The 20,962-nt window shown below is 43.4% G+C and overlaps 1 long non-coding RNA gene across 1 annotated transcript in view; it reads left to right on the forward strand.

The window, feature by feature from the left end:
• Positions 1-6,711: 6,711 nt before the first annotated feature.
• LOC144338091 (uncharacterized) overlaps positions 6,712-20,962 on the forward strand; it is a 183,736-nt gene continuing 169,485 nt past the window's right edge. Inside the window, exons 1-2 of the long non-coding RNA XR_013411902.1 lie at positions 6,712-6,880; positions 12,584-12,759. This is a non-coding gene — a long non-coding RNA (uncharacterized LOC144338091). The remainder of the gene's footprint in view (positions 6,881-12,583; positions 12,760-20,962) is intronic.

The following is a 20,962-nucleotide window of genomic DNA, read 5'->3' on the forward strand; positions in this document are numbered from 1 at the left end:
TGTTGGAACACATCCACCGGACAACCCACCTGGGTGCCCGGCGAATGATAGACTTAATCAGGCATGCCAAGTTTAGAATCAGGCGCATAGCTGAATTGGCCAGCGATGTCACAACAAATTGCAAAGCCTGCCAACTAAACAACGCTTGCCCCCAAACCCAGACCACCGCAGGAATTAGGTGTAGAGGAACTAGGCCTGGTATCTATTAGGAAATAGACTTTACTGAGATAAAGCCTGGAAAATATAGGTATCAGTACTTACTTGTCTTTGTAGATACTTTTTCAGGATGGACAGAAGCGTTCCCAACTAAGAGAGAAACTGCTCAGGTTGTAGCAAAGAAAATTTTGGAAGAAATCCTCCCCAGGTATGGCTTTCCCGTCCAAATAAGGTCAGACAATGGACCAGCCTTCGTTGCTAAGGTAAGTCAGGATTTGGCTTCCATTCTGGGGGCAAATTGGAAATTACATTGTGCTTATAGGCCCCAAAGCTCAGGACAGGTAGAAAGGATGAATCGGACTCTGAAGGAGACCTTAACTAAATTGACCATGGAGACTGGCGCTAATTAGGTAGTACTTCTCCCCTACGCTCTGTTCCAGGCCCGAAATACCCCTTACAGACTAGGCCTCACACCATATGAAATCATGTATGGCAGACCCCCACCCCTGGTCCCCAGTCTAAAAGATGACTTACTCAAACCTGAAACTGAAAATGTCTCTGAGCTCCTGTTCTCCTTACAAGCCTTACAGAAAATTCACCAGGAAATTTGGCCCAGACTACGAGAACTGTACGAGGCAGGACCTCCGCCGACGCCTCATCCGTTCCAGCCGGGAGACTAGGTCCTAGTCAAGCGCCACTGGCAAGAAACTCTTCAACCCAGGTGGAAAGGACCACTGCAAGTACTCCTGACTACTCCCACCGCTCTCAAAGTAGAAGGCATCGCTTCGTGGATCCACTACACACACGTCAAACCAGTGGACCCAACATCCGACCTTCTTGAGCCGTCTGGAGCACCGGTTACATGGACTGTAGACAAAGCTAAGAACAATCCCTTAAAGCTAACCCTGCGCCGTCATTCCCATAGCCGTAACCATGTCTAGCTTACCTATGCTTTTATGCCTTATGCATCTGACTCTCCTCACTGCTGCGCCGTCTAATCCCTATGTCTGGAGGTTCTGGCTCTATGAGAACAAAACTCACCCCGGGGAAACCCCCCAAGCGGGTAAACTGCTAGCTAGCGCAGACTGCCCCCCCTCAGGGTGTAATACTATAGTTTACCTCAATTTCACTAGGTTCCAGATTGCCCAACCAGCAATACCCATGATCTGTTTTGAATATGATCAAACTGAATATAATTGTAAAAATTATTGGTGGCACCAGAGTGCAGGTTGCCCATATAGCTACTGTAAGACGCACTCTGTCCGATACTGGAGAGAACGACAAGGGTGGTATTTTTACAAAACTGAGTCTCCCGTCACTTACACTTGGATAATTAAAGACCCATAGGACTCTCGGTGGACAACCCCACAACATGGGGGAGTATATTACTCATCAACTAGTACCTGGCCCAGTAGCCATTTATATCTGTGGAGAAGTCTAGTCCAGATTCAACCCTTAATCCACACACAAATCCACAGGCAAGAAACCAAGCTATCACAAGACTTGCAGCCCTTCTCCTGGCTAACTCTATTATGGGAAGGGCTAGCATTCGCCAGCCTCACTGGTTTAGGCGACCTGTCCTCTTGCTTTATGTGTGCAACCCTAGGAAGACCACCATTAACGGCTGTTCCTCTATCCTCACCTCCCACAAACTATACAGGTTTTAACTCATCGATAGTCACGATACCCGATGTAGCCCTGTACCGTGACCCATACCAAGAGAAATACCCCTATTGTTATTCGGCATTTAGCAACAGCCTCTGTAACCAATCGGCTACATACCCTAATAGTTCCATATATGCTCCCCCTGGTGTGTTCTTCTGGTGTAATATGACTCTGTTAAAAACTCTGTCCAAAAGCATCTCTGACGGACAGTTGTGTATCCCTGTCACCCTAGTTCCCCGACTGACACTGCTAACCCCGGCAAAGTTCATAGGCTGGGCAGGGACCGCCCCAACTAAAACTGCGCGACATAGACGAGCAGTTTTTCTACCACTAATTGCCGGAATATCCTTAACCACCTCTGTCGTCGCAGCGGGGTTAGCAGGAGGGGCCCTACAACACTCCATGATAGAAAACGACAAGCTGTTACAACAATTCTCTGTTGCTATAGAAGACTCCGCCTATTCCCTAGCCTCCCTTCAGCGGCAGCTCACCTCCCTAGCACAGGTCACCCTTCAAAACCGCAGAGCCTTAGACTTACTCACGGCTGAGAAAGGAGGTACCTGTATATTCCTCAAAGAAGAATGCTGTTTCTATATAAATGAGTCAAGGTTAGTTGAGAAAAGAGTCCAACGCCTACACGAAATAAGCTTAGAAATGAAAAAGCAACAATTCACTACAGCCGCTAACAATTGGTGGAGCTCTTCAATGTTTTCCCTTCTGGCACCCCTTTTAGGCCCCCTAATGTCTTTACTACTTCTATTCACTATAGGCCCCTGTGTGGTAAATAAAATTTTACAATTTGTCAGAGAAAGGTTTGATACCATCCAACTAATTGTCCTCCGTAGCCATCACCAGCCTCTCCTGCACCCAGAAAGTGAGGCTATATTATAAGACTCTGGAAATCCAAGATTGGACATCCAGTTACTTATGAGAAGGGAGAAATGAAAGGACACAAAGATAGATGTGTACCCGCCCCCCACCCGCTACACCCTTGTTCTGCTCTCTAATCTTTGCACATACCAGAGATTTCGTAAGTTCTGTGAGTACCTGGTTTTCTGCACGTACCAGAGATTTTGTTTTGCACATACCAGAGATTTTGTAAGTTCTGAGGCAAGGTCACAAGACGTGTTTAAGTAAGATAAACTCTTGCTGCCATAAACCTGCTCTCCCGCCTCAAAGTTTGAACCAAAATATCAGAAATGGCAGGAACCAATCATAGTTAGCCAAATCGCCTTGTTCAAACACTAGCCAATCATATATCTGATTTGTATAATAACTCTATGCCCACTTTTCTTAGACTATATAACATTGTTCGGAGCTGAGTGGGGGAGCTCTCCTGCCCGTCTCGTTTCACGAGCGAGGGAGAGTTCCAGGTTCGAACCTGTAATAAAGATCCTTGCTGCTTAGCTTTGACTCTGGACTCTGGTGGTCTTCTTCGGGGAATAAACGGTCTGGGCATAACAATGGGAGACAGAGACAGATAATCAGGCGTTAGATTCTCATGAGAAGTGCACAACCTAGCCAGGCGCGGTGGCCCACACCTGTAATCCCAGCATTTTGGGAGGCCAAGGCAGGTGGATCACGAGGTCAGGAGTTTGAGACTAGCCTGACCAACATGGTGAAATCCCGTCTCTACTAAAAATTCAAAAAAATTAGCTAGGCGTGGTGGCATGCACCTGTAATCCCAGCTACTCAGGAGGCTGAGGCAGGAAAGTCGCTTGAACCCCGGAGGCAGAGGTTGCAGTGAGCTGAGATGTGGCCACTACACTCCAGCCTGGGTGACACAGCGAGACTCTATCTCAAAAAAACAAAACAAAAAAAACTGCACAACCTAGATCCCTCACATGTGCAGTTCACAATGCGATTCTGCTCCTATGAGAATCTGATGCTGTTACTGATCTGATGGTAATGCCAGCAATGGAGCAATGGGGAGCAGCTAGAAACACAGGTGAAGCCTCGCTTGCTTGTCCACCGCTCACTTCCTACTGTGTGGCCCAGTTCCTAACAGGCTATGGACCGGGGGTTGGGGACCCCTGGCCTAAAGAGATATCCTTGAGAAACAGGTTGAAATGGCTTCCCTGTTTTAGTTATAGACATCCCTGAGGGATGGATTGAAACAGGTGATATCTGGGTCTGATCAACCCAGCAGGCAGTGAGACGGGCTGCATCCCTCCCCTGGCCTAAGCTGGTTTGGGGTTGAGTCCCCAAAAAATCTCTCTCTCTCTTGTCCCTCTCCCTACCTGGCACCTTGGCCCTTGATCCTGTAACTCTATTCAAAACCCCTCATTACTTCACTTCCCTTTGTCACCTCTGATGGGGAAGAGAGGCCTATCGTCTTTCCGGGCCTCTGTCTCACATGTGGCCCTTTAAGTGTGGGGAGAATGTCTGAGACAGGGTGCTGGGGATGCCTGGCTGTTCTTCAGGAAGGCAGCAGGGATGCCTAGGGGTGACTGTCAGTATGGGTTTTCTGCACAATAAGAAAAGTTGAGGCCGGGTGCAGTGGCTCACGCCCGTAATCCCAGCACTTTGGGAGGCTGAGGCGGGTGGATCACCTGAGGTCAGGAGTTCAAGACCAGCCTGGCCAACATGGTGAAACCCTGTCTCTACTAAAACTACAAAAATTAGCCAGGCATGGTGGTACATGCCTGTAATCCCAGCTACTTGGGAGGCTGAGGAAGGAGAATCGCTTGAACCCAGGAGGTCGAGGTTGCATTGAGCCAAGATCGTGCCACTGCACTCCAGCCTGCACAACAGGAGTGAGATTCCATCTCAAAAAAAAGGAAAAAAAAAAAAAAAAGAAAAGTTCAGAGATCAAATGGTTCACCTGCACCTATAGAGTTCAGTAGAGTAATTTGAAAGGCTCTTGCCTGTGGTTCCATGAAATGGAAATAGATGAGTTTCTTTTGTAATGTGACTTGGCCCCCCATAGCTATGGTGCAGTGAGCAAGCTCAGCAAAAGCAGCTCTGCTCTTCTGGAAGCTGCAGAGAAATGGAATCCAAAAGCCTGGCATGCCAGCAAGAGGGTAAGCATTTCTTACCATCCAGGTTCCTGGCTTCTCTCTCTCTGTGCAAACCGGTTGAGCGAATGGTAAAAATCACTGTTTGTTTTCTTTGTAAGGTTTTGATTAATGGGAAAAAGGATTTGTCTGTGTTGTTCTGTTGTGGAGAGGAGCACCACAAGACAGAACCTGGGAACAGAACTTGTGTAGGCTTGCTGTTCGAGACAGCCCAGCAGGCTGGTCAGTTACAAACCTTACTGTGGGTCCCTGAAATAAAAACTGCGTGAGGATTCCCCTCGTTTTGTTTTATGTCCTTGAGAGCTTGACTTTGTAACCATGTAGGCATACTTTCTTCTGGTCTTTGCCATCTGGAGGGTGAGAATTTTCGGGTTCATGTCAGGCATTTGGTCTGAAAGGAACATGATCATGTCACAACTAGTCTTTGGCACTATTCACAATAGCAAAGACTTGGAACCAACCCAAATGTCCATCAGTGACAGACTGGATTAAGAACATGTGGCGCATATATACACCATGGAATACTATGCAACCATAAAAAAGGATGAGTTCATGTCCTTTGTAGGGACATGGATGCAGCTGGAAACCATCATTCTCAGCAAACTATCGCAAGAACAGAAAACCAAACATCTCATGTTCTCACTCATAGGTGGGAATTGAACAATAAGAACACTTGGACATAGGAAGGGGAACATCATATACCAGGACCTGTTGTGGGGTGGGGGAAGGGGGGAGGGATAGCATTAGGAGATATACCTAATGTAAATGACGAGTTAATGGGTGCAGCACACCAACATGGCACATGTATACATATGTAACAAACCTGCACGTTGTGCACATGTACCCTAGAACATAAAGTATAATAAAAAAAAATAGTTCTCTTGAGCAGTTAAAAATGTTTTGCAAGTTCAACAATGACTGCTCTAGATACCTTCTGGGAGAAACAGTGGTGGCTGCCTCATGCTGTGGTTCAGTAGCTAAGGGTTTGTCATTTGATGAAGGTGGCTAGGGTTCAATTCCTGGCTTAGGGAATGAGTTCTTTCTGGTTTGATAACATGTGGGACTTTTGCCATTTATTAATTCTTTTCCCCTCCATGGACAGCTTCTGATTTCCTGTCTTGAATTTTTTTTTTTTTTTTTTCTGAGCTACCTCTGGGGCGATTCTAGATCTTCTAAAAGCTGCTTGTCATCTCTTTGGAAACACTTTGTGCATCCATGATTAAGTCATAATCTTAATCATGTCATAATCTAGTTAAGGCTTATTGTTTCATTTGGAAAATACCTTTGGGGAGAAAATGCTTAAAAGCCAGAGGTATTGGCTGTTTGTCCTGGCTAAAGTCTGGCAATAAAATATTTTAAAATATATATTTTTCTTTTTGAAAAAGAGCTCTATGGTTAAAAGCCAGATTAATTTTAAAAGTCTTTTATGCTTTTGTTTTTCTTCTTGGATCTTGGTTTTTGAAAAATTTTTTTTCTTTTAGTTGACTAAATTGTTTCTCCATTTACTTTGTTGTACCCAGTCCGTTTATTCCCCAAAGAAGTCCACCAGAGACTGCAGTCAAAGCCAAGCGGCAAGGATCTTTATTGCAGGTTCGAACCTGGACCCCCGACCGAGTGTCGAGCGAGAGCCCTGAGGAGGGTTAGGAACTGTCTTTTATAGTCAGCAGTAAACAAGTACAGAGTCATAGGGGTCTTTTTGAACGACGCAAGCTTGGGATTGGTTGATATTTGAACAGTGCGAGTTGGCTGTTCTTGATTGGTTCCTGCCATCTCCCGCCATCCGAGCTATTTCAGTTACTCTTCTGACATGTTTACGACCTCTGGCAGGGATTTTCCTAACCGGTTTGTCCCGGCTTCAGTTCCGGGAGCCAACTGTATTGTTCTTCCCACAACTTCTGTCTGTCTCCTTGCCACCCACAATGCCTGCAAGAGAGGACCTCAGGTCATTTCTAACAGCCTAGGACTCCTTGGAAAAACAGAGGAGGCATCACAGACCCTGTTTGGGGAGAAACCTCTGTTTTCCTCATAGAACGCCATGAATTGTAAGCAGACAGATTCCTCTCACAATCTAATGCTTTGCTTTGTTTTGTATTACGTTACCTAAACATTCTGACTTTTGGGGGTATCACTTATTAGTTTACATTATGAGAAAACTTTTAGCCTTGGTGTGTACAAACACCACCTGGAAAGTCTCCGATAAGGAGACAGCCGTTCGAAGTTTTACTAAAAGCGCGGGGACCAAAAGAATTCCTTTGTTCCCCTGTAACTTTCGGGCTATAAAAAAGCAAGCACTCGCATTGTTCCGGGCCCTCTTATATGCTGTGGAATGGAGGGACCAAGTTCGAACTTGTAGTAAAGATCCTTGCCGCTTGGCTCTGACTCTGGACTCTGGTGGTCTTCTTTGGGGAACTAACGGTCTGGGCATAACATTACGTTACCTAAACATTCTGACTTTTGGGGGTATCACATATTAGTTTACATTATGAGAAAACTTTTAGCCTTGGTGTGTAACAGCTAGATAAGAAATACACTTTTAGGGATGGCTAATGATGGTTGCTTACAGTGAATGTTTATTACTGCAGGGCGATACTTCTTTCTTTGAACATTTAGACAAGAAGAGTGTGCTCTTGGGTACCTAGAAGGTATGGAATGGGGGGATGGGCTGATTACCAAATGCTCTGATTGGTACTGGGCTGCCCACCAGCATGGGAGAAATGTCCTTGCAGTGAGATGTGCTGTGGAAGCATTGCACTGTCCTGTCTTGTAGCATTTCCCTCTTTTTGGGGAACCAGGACTCGGGATAAAAATGGGATCCTCAATCCCTGGGAATCTGTTTTGCCATCCAGCTGTGCCTGCTTATTAGGCCTTAGAAACGGACTTTTCTGGCCTTGTTCCTTAAAAGGCTCCACCCCAAAGCCAATAATCCAATTAAAAAATTTACATCTTTAAGGAAATCTCCATGAGTAAGAGTGTCTGCTTTCCCTAGCTATCTTTTTTTTTTTTTTTTTTTTTTTTGAGATGGAGTGGCCTGTTCTGTGGCCTAGGCTGGAGTGCAGTGGCTCAGTCTTCTCGGCTCACTGCAACCTCTGCCTCCCAGGTTCAAGTGATTCTCGTGCCTAAGTCTCCCGAGTAGCTGGGATTACAGGCGTGTGCCACCATGCCCAGCTAATTTTTGTAATTTTTAGTACAGACAGGGTTTCACCATGTTGGTCAGGCTGGTCTTGAACTCCTGACCTCAAGCAGTCTGTCCGCCTTGGCCTCCCAAAGTGCTGGGATTACAGGCTTGAGCCACCGCACCTGGTCCGTGTCCTGGCCATCTTAATTGAACTTTTGCTCACACCATTTTCCCTTGGTTTGAGTAAAATATCAGTCCTCTATCTTGTTTCACCTGAGTTGTTCCTTTACAAATGCAAATTTAGAGTTGCCTAGCTGTATTTAGGCAGGAAACAGGTAATCAAAAGACTCGTGGTCTAAAATTGTCAAGAGAGAAACTGGCAAATGAAAAATGTATTACTGTACCAGATCTGCTTCTGTCTGTGTATTTATATGTGTTGTGTGTGATGTTTATAAAAAAGAGCTCTAATTAATTGGCTTAAAGAAAAACAAGTGCTTAAATAATATACTTTGTCAAAAAATGAAAACTTGAATGCCTTTTAGTTCACATGACGTTAGTAATCTTTGGTATTACTAATAATAATTTAAAGATTATGAATAAAATAAAAACAACTTCAAAATTTAAGCATTTGGTCTACATTAGACAGCTCAGATACTGTCTTTACTAGATGGCTTTGAAGTAATAAACTGCTTTTATGACTTTTGATAATTATTCGACATGCTGGCTTTAGAGCTATTTTTAGGTTGGTGTGAAAGTAATTGTAGTTTTTATTATTAACAATAATAGATTCAGCTGGCCGCGATGTCGCATGCCTGTAATCCTAGCACTTTGGGAGGCTGAGGTGGGCAGATCACTTGAGGCCAAGAGTTCAAGACCAGCCTTGCCAGCATGGTGAAACCCCATCGTCTCTACTAAAAATACAAAAATTAGCCAGGCATGGTGGCACACACCTGTAATCCCAGCTATTCGGGAGACTGAGGCACGAGAATTATTTGAACCTGGAGGCAGAGGTTGCAGTGAGCTGAGATCACGCCACTGCATTCTAGCCTGGGTGACAGAGTGAGACTCTGCCTCAAAAAATAAAAAAAAAAGTAATAGATTCTAGGTAAGGTTTGGGTACATATGGTGTTAGACATGAGCCCTAGCTATGCTAGAAAGTTAGACATTATCTGCTGTTCTGTCCTATGTCCCAGACTCTGCACCTGATACATAATTATAATTGCTTATGTTAAAAATAAAAATTATACGTTTTTGGTAAAAAGGCATGGGAATGTGGTTTTTTAAGAAAAACTAATTTTGTCTAATTTAAAGGGTTGGTAAAAGGAAAATAAGTCTTGGAAATCTTGGGACCCCAAAACCGCTAAGCTAAAGGGAAAAGTCAAGCTGGGAACTGCTTAGGGCAAACCTGCTTCCCATTCTATTCAAAGTCATTCCTCTGCTCACTGAGATAAATGCACATCTGTTTGCCTCCTTTGGAAAGGCTAATCAGAAACTCAAAAGATACCATTTAGGACATAGGCATGGGCAAAGACTTCATGACTAAAACACCAAAAGCAATGGCAACAAAAGCCAGAATTGACAAATGGGACCTAATTAAACTAAAGAGCTTCTGCACAGCAAAAGAAACTATCATCAGAGTGAGCAGGCAACGGACAGAATGGGAGAAAATTTTTACAGTCTACCCATCTGACACAGGGCTAATATCCAGAATCTACAAAGAACTTAAACAAATTTACAAGAAACATACAGCCCCATCAAAAAGTGGGCAAAGGATATGAACAGACACTTTGCAAAAGAAGACATTTATGCAGCTAATAAACATATGAAAAAAAGCTCATCATCACTTGTCATTAGAGAAATGCAAATCAAAACCACAATGAGATACCATCTCACACCAGTTAGAATGGCAATCATTGAAAAGTCAGGAAACAACAGATGCTGGAGAGGATATGGAGAAATAGGAGCACTTTTACACTGTTGGTGGGAGTGTAAATTAGTTCAACCACTGTGGAAGACAGTGTGGCGATTCCTCAAGGATCTAGAACCAGAAATACCATTTGACCCAGCGATCCCATTACTGGGTGTATACGCAAAGGATTAGAAATCATGCTGCTCTAAAGACACATGCACATGTATGTTTATTGCAGCACTATTCACAATAGCAAAGACCTGGAACCAACCGAAATGCCCATCAATGACAGGCTGGATAAAGAAAAAGTGGCACATATACACCATGGAATACTATGCAGCCATAAAAAAGGATGAGTTCATGTCCTTTGCAGGGACATGGATGAAGCTGGAAATCATCATTCTCAGCAAACTAACACAAGAACAGAAAACCAAACACCGCACGTTCTCATAAGTGGGAGCTGAACAATGAGAACACATGGACACAGGGAGGCGAACATCACACACTGGGGCCTGTCAGCGGGTAGGGGACTAGGGGAGGGACAGCATTAGGAGAAATACCTAATGTAGATGACGGGTTGATGGGTGCAGCAAACCATCACGGCACGTGTATACCTATGTAACAAACCTGTGCGTTCTGCACATGTATCCCAGAACTTAAAGTATAATAATAAAACGAATAATAATCTAAAAAAGGAGAAGAAAAAAAAGAATGCAACCCGTTTGTCTCTCACCTACTTGTGACCTGGAAGCCCCCTCCCTGCTTGAGTTATCCTGTCTTTCCAGAGGGAACCAATGTACAGTACATCTTACATATATTGATTGATGCCTCATGTCTCCCTAAAGTGTAGAACCAAGCTGTGCCTTGACCATCTTGACCACATGTCATCAGGACCTCCTGAGGCTGTGTCTCAGGCGTCCGTCCTCAACCTTGGCTAAATAAACTTTCTAAATTAACTGAGACCTGTCTCGGATTTTCGGGGTTTGCAGGTTTAAAGATTATCTTAGGTTAAAAGAAAGATAGAGGCTGGGCGCGGTGGCTCAAGCCTGTAATCCCAGCACTTTGGGAGGCCGAGACGGGCGGATTACGAGGTCAGGAGATCGAGACCATCCTGGCTGACACGGTGAAACCCCGTCTCTACTAAAAAAAATACAAAAACTTAGCCGGGCGAGGTGGCGGGCACCTGTAGTCCCAGCTACTCGGGAGGCTGAGGCAGGAGAATGGCGTAAACCCGGGAGGCGGAGCTTGCAGTGAGCTGAGATCCGGCCAGTGCACTCCAGCCTGGGTGACAGAGCGAGACTCCGTCTCAAAAAAAAAAAAAAAAAAAAAAAAAAAAGAAAGATAGAATAAAACTGATGGTTTAAGCAACTTGAAGAAGGTTGGTGAAAAATTAATATTATTAAGAAAATTGTGTGAGAAAGTTGGCTAAAATTAAGATTATTTAGTTTTCCCATAAATCACACATTAAAATAAAATCAGATTGATGCAGGGCTAGAATTTGGGCCCATGTGTCAGAGTAACAGGGTTTTCTTGGAGTATTGATCGGTTCTTTAATAAAAAATTATAAAGGGTTATAAAAGGTTTATAAAAATCTTACCTTATGGTCAAATTGGTTACAGTTCGATAGATTTGTTTATAAAATTTTATTAAAATGAACTTTAGCATTAATACACTAATGCAGAGGTAACATTTGGTTTTCTCTTTTAAACAAGATTTTCATTTGCCTGCAGGAAAAAGGGAGAGAGAAGAGACAGATTCAGTTGGCTTTAAGCTGTCTTTTTTGGGTTTTGTTGTTTGGAAAGCTGTCTCCTCTCTATAAAAGACCAATGGATTTTTGCTTTTTTGAAATCTTTGAGTTAATCACTTTGACTAAAATAAACTGTGGTTCTATTTTGTGATGAAGTGTTTTAAACCTTTGATATTTGATTAACTTTTCAAAATCATACTCTAAACCTTTTTTTGACTGGATTGACCTTTTTATATATTAGGTTCTGTGAAGTCCAAAAGAGACGTATCTAGCTTATTTGGTACATAAAAACCATGCAGGAAACATTGTCAAATATAAAATGGTGTTTAACTTTCTTTGGGTTATATTTATATGTTATTTGTATGTATCACAAAATTATATAAAATTCCTATAATTCTAATATATCTCAGTATTGTGTTGTTAGTTATGATTGTTATGTTAAATTACTGTGTGCCCCACGGATGACTAGATTTCCTTGTCAATTGTGTCTTTCACTGTGGCTGCCCTAAGACTTTGGTCCTCTACAGACAATCGTCTTGTTTTGATCTTAGTCAAAAGACAGTTTAGAATCAGCTAGAGGACTCTGACAGATACTCTTGAATGCAGGTCTCTGATAACTTTGAGGATTGAGTCATTAGAATAGAGGCAAAAATTTCCAAGACTTTCTTGGGGAGGTAATGTATTCATAAATATTGAACAGACCAGAAGTTAATTGCACGGACCAAACTGATAAAAGATTTTGCTTGAAACGCTGCTGGTCCTTTTTATTTTGTTTTTCAGAGTCAAGAACACTTTTTTTTTTTTCTTTTGAGCTACCTACAGGTTTTAACAATTGAGTCAAGTGTGCTTCTGTGAACAAAATTTCTCTAATTTCTCTATTTTCAAATAGAATTTGAAAACTATGAGTATTCTTAACTTATAGCAATATAGTTATTTGCATAAGTGCAATAAGAATCTGTTTTCTTTTATGATAGGACACACTTGGAGATATTGGTTATTTACCAAGGCTTTCACTGAAATGACATGCTTTCACATATAAGCAGACTGCTTTAGGGAATCAAAGTTGACTTATAGAGCTGATAAAAGCTCCTTGGGAGAACTGGCCTCATACCTTGTCTATCCAGTCCCTGCATAGGGTTCCTAACCTGTGGTAAGTAAAGAATATAACTTTCTTTTTGCCTTTTTTTCTTTTCTTTTGTTTCCTTTTTTTTTTTTTTTGAGACAGAGTCTCACTCTGTCACCCAGGCAGTGGCATGATCTTGGCTCAGTGCAACCTCTGCCTCCCGAGTTCAGAGGATTCTCTTGCCTCAGCCTCCCGAGTAGCTGAGCCTACTGGTGCATGCCACCACACATGGCTAATTTTTTGTAATTTTAGTAGAGACAAGGTTTCACCATGTTGGCCAGGCTGTCTCAAACTCCCAACCTCAGGTGATTTGCCTGCCTTGGCCTTCCAAAGTGCTGAGATTACAGGCAGGAGCCACCATGCCCGGCAAGAACATCACTTTCTAACAGGCCCAAAAGCCCCAGTTTATCTTGGGACCTCTAGAAGAGAGGAATTCACCCAACTCATATAGGTATTTGCAGGCACAGATAAATGTGCGACTGGGCTTGAGGCTTTAAAAAGTCAAATCTGGTATTCCTTATGGAAAAAGTTCTAGGAAAGCCAATTTAAAAGAGACCCTGTATGGGAAATAATTATTTTTGTTGCGCTTTATGCAAATAATCAGGCCAAGTGTAATAAGATCAAAACTTCTTTTGCAAATTGGTCCTGCTGTGATTTGTCATTGACAAAAATGAAAGACTGGATGGAGAAAGCTTATAATATACCTGCTGTTAGATTCTGTTCTTGTTCATTGTTTTTGCTCATTGTTTTTGAGTTGAAAAATTATTTGCCACTGTTTGGATTGAATCTTAAGTCCTTTCTCTGGACTACAAGTCTCCAAACTAATGTTTTCAAATTTTTCTTCCATTTTCTGATTTAATAGGATTTCTACTGTCTTTTTCCTGATTCCCTGCAAGCTAAAGCTTATTCTTTATGATACAGGTGAGAACTTGTCAGATTGCCACTGCCTTCCTATGTAACTAAAGATGCTTTGAATCTAACATCTGGATAGATTATGCCCACCATTAATGCTTGTTTTTCTTCTGTTTCCATAGAAATGCGTCTATTAAAAGTCTGTTTGCTTTATATTTCAGACAACAGGAGACTGGTTTTCCAGCCTGCTAACTTAAATTTCAAATGGCATTCAATCCCTTCTTATAAGCATTGTTAAACTGAGCTTAAGCATTTTGTTAATTATTACTGTGTGCTATTTGATTTTAAAAATAATTATCTGTTATATTCAACAGGGGTGCAGATGGTTGAAGTTTGTCTTTCAGGCTTCAACAGTTCATGTCAAACTCATAGTGGTGCAAGGATCCCAACCCCTACCATCCCAGGAGGAGCCAAGCTCCTATAAAACACTAAATCAAGAGGTTTTTATGACCTCATAAATTAGACAGAAACAATGACCCTGGCCAGCAGGAAGTAGCTCCAAAAGATGAAACCACTGCTCTTTCTCCTTGAGAAGAGGGAGAATAAATTCTCTCAGCGGGGAATGAGACACAGTAGAGATGGGGTTGGTTCAGCTCACATGCTCTAGAGCATTCTTTCATGCAGTCTCACTGATCACAAACCCACCCCACTACCTCAATGCTAAAAATTCCAGGAACTGGCTCTAGGAGATAACCAAGGTTGCAGAGTATCCCACCTTGGGAGGGAATGCTGAACAGTGGATTTATAGCCTTGTTGCTGCTGGCCAGACCACCAGGTGACCCATGACTCCAAACAGCCATTGCAACCTGGTATACTGAACTGCACACCCTACCCTTCACATACCTTGCCCAGTACAGCCTGCATACCCTCCCCCTGATGTCAATCCCCATGTTTTGCCTAATAAAAAAGCCCTGCCCACTCTTTTCAGGGAATTGGTTTAAGGAATTCCCTCTCTCTCTTGTGCCGCCTCCCTTATGCCCAAGCATAAGCTCCAATGAAGCCTCATTGGATATCCCATGATCCCACCATTGCACTCCAGCCTGAGTGACAGAGATACTGTTTCAAAAGAAAATATTTCGATGCCTCTCCCTGGGACATAATCAGAGAAACACAGGAATTCAAGGGACTTGTGTGGGCATAGACCCAGAGTCAGCAAACTATGGCTGCCACTTGTTTGTGTAAATGAAGTTTTATTGCAACACAGACGAGACCATTCATTTACGGATTTGCCTGTGGCTGCTTTTGCAATACAACAGCGGAACTGAGTAGTTGCAACATAAACTGTATGGCCTGCAAAGTTGAAAATACTGACTAACCCTTTACAAAAAAAACTTTGCTGACTGGCTTGGAAAATGTGCATCTCAGCAGAGACTACCTGGGGCAAAACCTGTGAGTATTGCCTTGAAAGAATAGGGCTAAGACCTGAGAACTTTTGTTCATCCCTTGTGGGTAGGGGGTGGTGCTCAGAAAAGGTGTTCTGATAATCACTGAAGTCCCGTTTTCCACCAGGACAGTGGATGGCCTCCCAGAGTTGGATTGAAGTTGATTTAAATAAAATGAAGGAACAGGATAACCTTGCACACTGGAGATTTGTATCTGCTTGGGTAAAAATAGCATGATAATATTATATTACCCAGTGCATCCCACCACTTCTGGAAATTTCATATATCATTTGCCCTCCCACCTGAGACTGCAGTATTCCATACTCATCACCATCCAGGGATGGCTGTTATGGCAGGAATGCACAGAAGAAGAAGAAAAAAAGCCAACACTCACCTTTTGAGTTTCAAAACAGGTTTTTGAAATGCTTGGCACCTGACAATAATTTTGAAAACCAAGGATTTTGCTTTATAAAAGCCAGGGTTTTTTTTTTTTAATGGTTTCAAAAGCTTAAGTCCTAAAGAACTTCGGATGTATGGTTTATATCATAATAAAAAACTTGGAAAGGGTAGATGAGGAGGCAATTTTATCACTACAGAAATGATAACATCTCCCTGGGAAGAGACAGAAACAAGGAGATACAAGAGAATTAGGTGTGGATAAGTATGGAATCAGTTATTTATTGCTGTGTAAAAACCACCCCAAAACTTAGTGGCTTAAAACAACAATTCTTATTTATTTTGCTCACTGTTCTGCAATTTGGGCAGGGCCTTCTCTGCTCCAGTGACATCAGCTGGGATGGCTTGATGGCGTGGGGTTGGGAGGTGGTTAGGAGATCTGTTTTCCAGATGGCTCATTCATATGGCTGGTAAGTTGGTGCTGACTGTTGGAGAACTCAGCTGGGGCCAGGGTCAGGGATCTCAGTCCTCTCCACAAGTCTCTCCATGGCTACTTGGACTTTTCTGCAGCATAGGATTTGGGTGCTAAGAGCAAGTATCCCAAGACAGGAGGATAGAAATGCATAGCTTTAAAATGATCTAACCTTGGAAGCCATATAGTATCTCTTCCACCGTCCTCTACTGATGGAGGCAGTCATAAAGTTCTACTCAGGTTCAAGGGAAGGTGCTATGGTTTGAATGTTTATCCCCCCCAAAACTTATGTTGAAACTTAAAACCCTAATGTGGCACTATTGAAATGTGAAGCCTTTAAGAGGTGATTGGACCATGGATGCTCTGCCCTTATGAGTAGATTAATCCATTCATGGATTGATGGGTTAATGAATTAATGGGTTATTATGGGAGTGGCATTGCTAACTTTATAAGAAAGAGACACCTGAGCTAGCACACTCAGCCCCCTTCCCATGTAGTGCCCTCCTCAGAACTCTGCAGAGAGTCCCTATCAGCAAGAAGGCCCTCACCAGATGCACCCGCCTTGACCTTGGGCTTCTCAGCCTCCAGAACTGTACGAAATAAATTTCGTTTCTTTATAAATTTCCCAGTTTAAGGTATTCTGTTATATGCAATAGAAAATGGACTAAAACAGAAGGAGATACAGACTCCACCACTCCATGGATGGAGTATCAAGGTTACATTACAAGAAGAGCAAGTTGGACAAGAGATGTTATTGCCTCCATCTTTGGGAAATCCAATCTGCCACAAGTCTGTTTTAGAAAGGACTTTGGCTCTTGTTCCCTCACCTGACTCTCAAGTGGGGGAGGGGTTGCATAAGTAAACTCTAGTGAGGTTGGGAGATCAAGAGCACTGGGGACTGGTGCCTCAGCTGTCAGGCCTTTCAGAGAAGCTTCTACCCGGCTCAGCTTGAAATGGTAGATAAGAGGTGGCTGTGAGTGTTGTCTGAGCAGACTGGTCAGGGGCAGGCTCACTGCGTCATCAACATCTCCAGCACCTCCTAGGAAAAGAGAACATGCTTCTGTGGCCAAGGTTAGCATGGTGGGGGTGGTGAGAGCCTTGTACAGGGAATGATGGAAAATGGCCATCACTGACTAGTGAGACCAGAAAGCATGAAGTCCCCATGAAGTCAAGAGGAGTAACGACGTTGATTGAAGAGAAGCAACTTCTCAGTGGCTACCAAAGGGATATCCAAGGGCCAAAGAATGCCCCCCACCAATGCCATGATGCTATGAACACCTCCCAGAAATGCGATGCAACTGGAAGGAGAAGGCAGAAGGAAGTAGACCATGAAATAACCAATGAAACCTTGAATTTGCTGAGTTCTTCCTGAATTGTCCGAGTTTATCCTCAATTGAACAGGATTAGGTTTACTGCAGCCACATAGAGTGGGGGCCCTGAAAAATAATAAAATTCAGTTATAAGGAAGTAAAAGAGATTATATTTTTGCTCACCTGGGTTTGCGGCTTTTAAAATGTTATATCTGCTGCAAAGAGATATGCATTGGCTACAAAAAGCAGCAGAGAACCAAACAGTTTTGAAAAAAACACTTAAGAGGTGAGGTTGGGGCTTGGCGGTGAATGAGTCAGTAGGAGATGCAGACAATGATCTTTTGGAATACCTGCATTGTAAGGTGCTTATCTTCTCTGAATCTCTGTGGAACTGAGGGGTAGCCTGGCGACAGACACAGTTTTAATCCTTCTTCTTCTGAAATGCAAGACGGAGTCACAAAATTGAACAGAAAAAAAAAAATGATGGACATTTTTGCATCATTGTCCAATTTGGCCAAGGCTATATCAACTCCACAAGCAAACAAGCACTTGGCATCCCTCGGCAGGTTTTTCCTCGAGTCTCATTAGTTCCCCAAATGAAACAGCTGCTGCCAAAGCAGTTTGCTCCACCAGCCCAGCGCTCGCTCCTCTGCCTGCCCAGGCTCCCTCAGCTCTGGAGGAATTAATTTCATCTGTAGCAGAGCTCAGAGGCACTACGGTGACTTCAGTTGGCGGCCAAGGGGCTCCAAGCAGCCAAGCTAAACATGGTGGGGGAAGCAAGCCCTGTTGTCCCAGCTGATGGCTGGCACGCCAAGACTCCATTAGTCAAGAGCACTTCCTGGTGCAGGGTGGGAAAGGGAGGAGGCTGGAGTGCAATTGCATCCTAAGCATGGAGCACACCTGCAAAGGGGAACCTGTGTTCAGAGCTGCTCTCCCTTGTTTTCTGCATTTATGCTACCTTGTACTCTTCCCTGTAAACAGCCATCCCTATACGGGCGGCCTGATAGTCTAGTCAGTGGTAATGTTCCTCAAGTGTTAATGTGCACAGGATACCTGAGGATCTTATCATAAAGGCAAGTCTTGGCTGGGTACAGTGGCTCACACCTGTAATCTCAGCACTTTGGATGGCCAAGGCAGGAGAATCACTTGAGGCCAGGAGTTCAAGACCAGCCTGGGCAACAAAATGAGACCTCCATTTCTAAAAAACTAAAAAAATTAGCTGGGCATGGTGGCATGCCCCTGTAATTTTAGGAACTCAGAAGGCTGAGACAGGAGGATCTCTTTAGTCCAGGAGCTTGAGGCTACAGTGAGCCACGATTGCACCACTGTGCTTTATGTACTCTAGCCTGGGCAACAGCACAAGACCCTGTCTTTAAAAAAAAAAAAAAAAAAAAAAAGACAAACTTGGCATGTCCTGAGACTCTTTTTTGAATGAATGAATGAATTAATTAATTAATTTTAGAGACAGAGTCTTGCTCTGTCGCCCAGGCAGGAGTGCAGTGGAGCAATCATGACTCACTGCAACCTCCACCTCCTGGGTTCAAGCGATTGTCATGCCTCAGCCTCCTGAGTAGCTGGGATTACAGGTGCAGGCCACCATGCCTGGCTAATTTTTGTATTTTTAGTAGAGACGGGGTTTCACCATGTTGGCCAGGCTGGTCTCGAACTCCTGACCTCAGGCAATCCACCTGCCTTGGCCTCCCAAAGTGCTGGGATTATAGGCGTGAGCCATCATGCCCGGCCTGAAATCATTTTTATTGTGATAAAATATACATAATACAAAGCTTACCATTTTAACTATTTTTAAGTATACAGTTTTGTGGCATTAAGTATATCACATTGTTGTATAACCAGTCTCCAGAACTGTTTTCATCTTCAGTTTTCAGCTGAAACTCTACCCATTAAACAACTCCCCATTCTTCCCTCTCCCCAACTCCCAGCAACCTCCATTCTACTTTTCGTCTCTATGAATTTGACTACTCTAGGGACCTCATATAAGTGGAATCACACAGTATTTGTGTTTTTATGACTGGCTTATTTTACCTAGCACGATGTCCTCAAGGTGCATCATGTCAGTATTTTCTTCCTTTTTAAGACTGGATAATATACTGTTGTATATACTACATTTATCCATTTTATTCATTCATCAGTCAGCATGCTGACATTTGGGTTCTTTCCATCTTTTGCTTATTGTGACTAATGCTGCCGTGATCATGGATGTGCAAATAAGACTTTGCATTTCAAACAAGCTCCCAGGAAAGGCTTGCTGCTGTTGATCCTTGGAACCCACATTGAGCAGCCAGAGCCCTCTAGTGAAAGGTTTGGGCCCCAGATTCTCACCCTCTGGGTTATATCTTAGGTCTGTAATTTATTAGCCATGTGACATTGGGCAAATAAGTTTTTTTGTTAGTTTTTGAGACAGTCTTGCTGTGTCACCAGGCTGGAGTGCAGTGGCATGATCTCAGCTCACTGCAAACTCCGCCTCTCAGGTTCAAGCAATTCTCCTGTCTTAGCCTTCCAAGTTGCTGGGACCACAGGCATGCACCACCACACCCAGCTAATTTTTTTGTATTTTTAGTAGAGACGGGGTTTCACCATCTTGGCTAGGATGGTCTCGATCTTCTGACCTCATGACCCGCCCACGTCGGCCTCCCGAAGTGTTGGGATTACAGGCATGAGCTACTGCGCCCGGCTGGGCAAATTTTTTTTTAATTTATTTTTTATTTTTATCTTAGAGGCTGGAATGCAGTGGTGTGATCATGGCTCACTGCAGCCTTGACCTCCTCGGCTCAAGTGATCCTCCTGCCTCAGCCTCCTGAGTAGCTGGGTTTATAGACATGTGCCACCATGCCCAGCTCAGGCAAATAATTTAACCTTAGTCTCCTCTGTTAAATGGAGATAGTAATGGAATCTTGGAGGGTGATATGGCTTGGCTGTGTCTCCACCCAAATCTCATCTTAAATTGTAGCTCCCACACTTCCCACGTGTTGTGGGAAGGACCCAGTGGGAGGTAATTGAATCATGGAGGTAGGTCCTTCCTGTGCTATTCTTGTGATAGTGAATAAGTCTCATGAGATCTTATGGTTTTATAAAGGGTAGTTTCCCTGCATAAGTTCTCTTCTCTTATCTGCCACCATGTGAGATGTGCCTTTCACCTTCCACCAGGGTTGTGAGGCCTCCCCAGCCACGTGGAACTATCAGTCCATTAAATCTCTTTCTTTTGTAAATTGTCCAGTCTCAGGTGTGTCTTTATCAGCAGCATGAAGATGGACTAATACTGAGGGCTAGATGGGTATTGAATAAAATGATTATGTGTTAACTGCCTAGCACAGTGTCTGGCGTATGTTAGGTTGCCCCCTGTGAAACTGTGCTTTATGAAATCGCCCAGGTCAGAACTGGTAAAATATCAATTCATATGAGTCTGGTCATATGAGAGTTGGTCAAATATCAATTTCATATGAGGCAACCTAATTATAAGCTTTAAAAATATTTTTAATAATAATTATTGAATAATGTTAATATTAACCCTCATTTCCAACCCATAGTTACTCATCTCCTTCCAGAATATAGTCTGCATCTTGGGGACTTCCAGAAGGGAACATCACCACCCCTTTGCTGCTTTCCCATCCCATCTTGACACCAGCTGGCAGTCACAGCTGCCACCTTGGCCTTCCTTTGGCAGCATACCCCTTTCCCCCAGCCTGTCGAGTTGAGCAAAGGCCTTCTGAATGTTCAGTGGTGCTGTCTGCATTTTTCTG

This window comes from Macaca mulatta, chromosome 20, assembly GCF_049350105.2.
Source record: "Macaca mulatta isolate MMU2019108-1 chromosome 20, T2T-MMU8v2.0, whole genome shotgun sequence".
Taxonomy (NCBI): Eukaryota; Metazoa; Chordata; class Mammalia; order Primates; family Cercopithecidae; genus Macaca; species Macaca mulatta.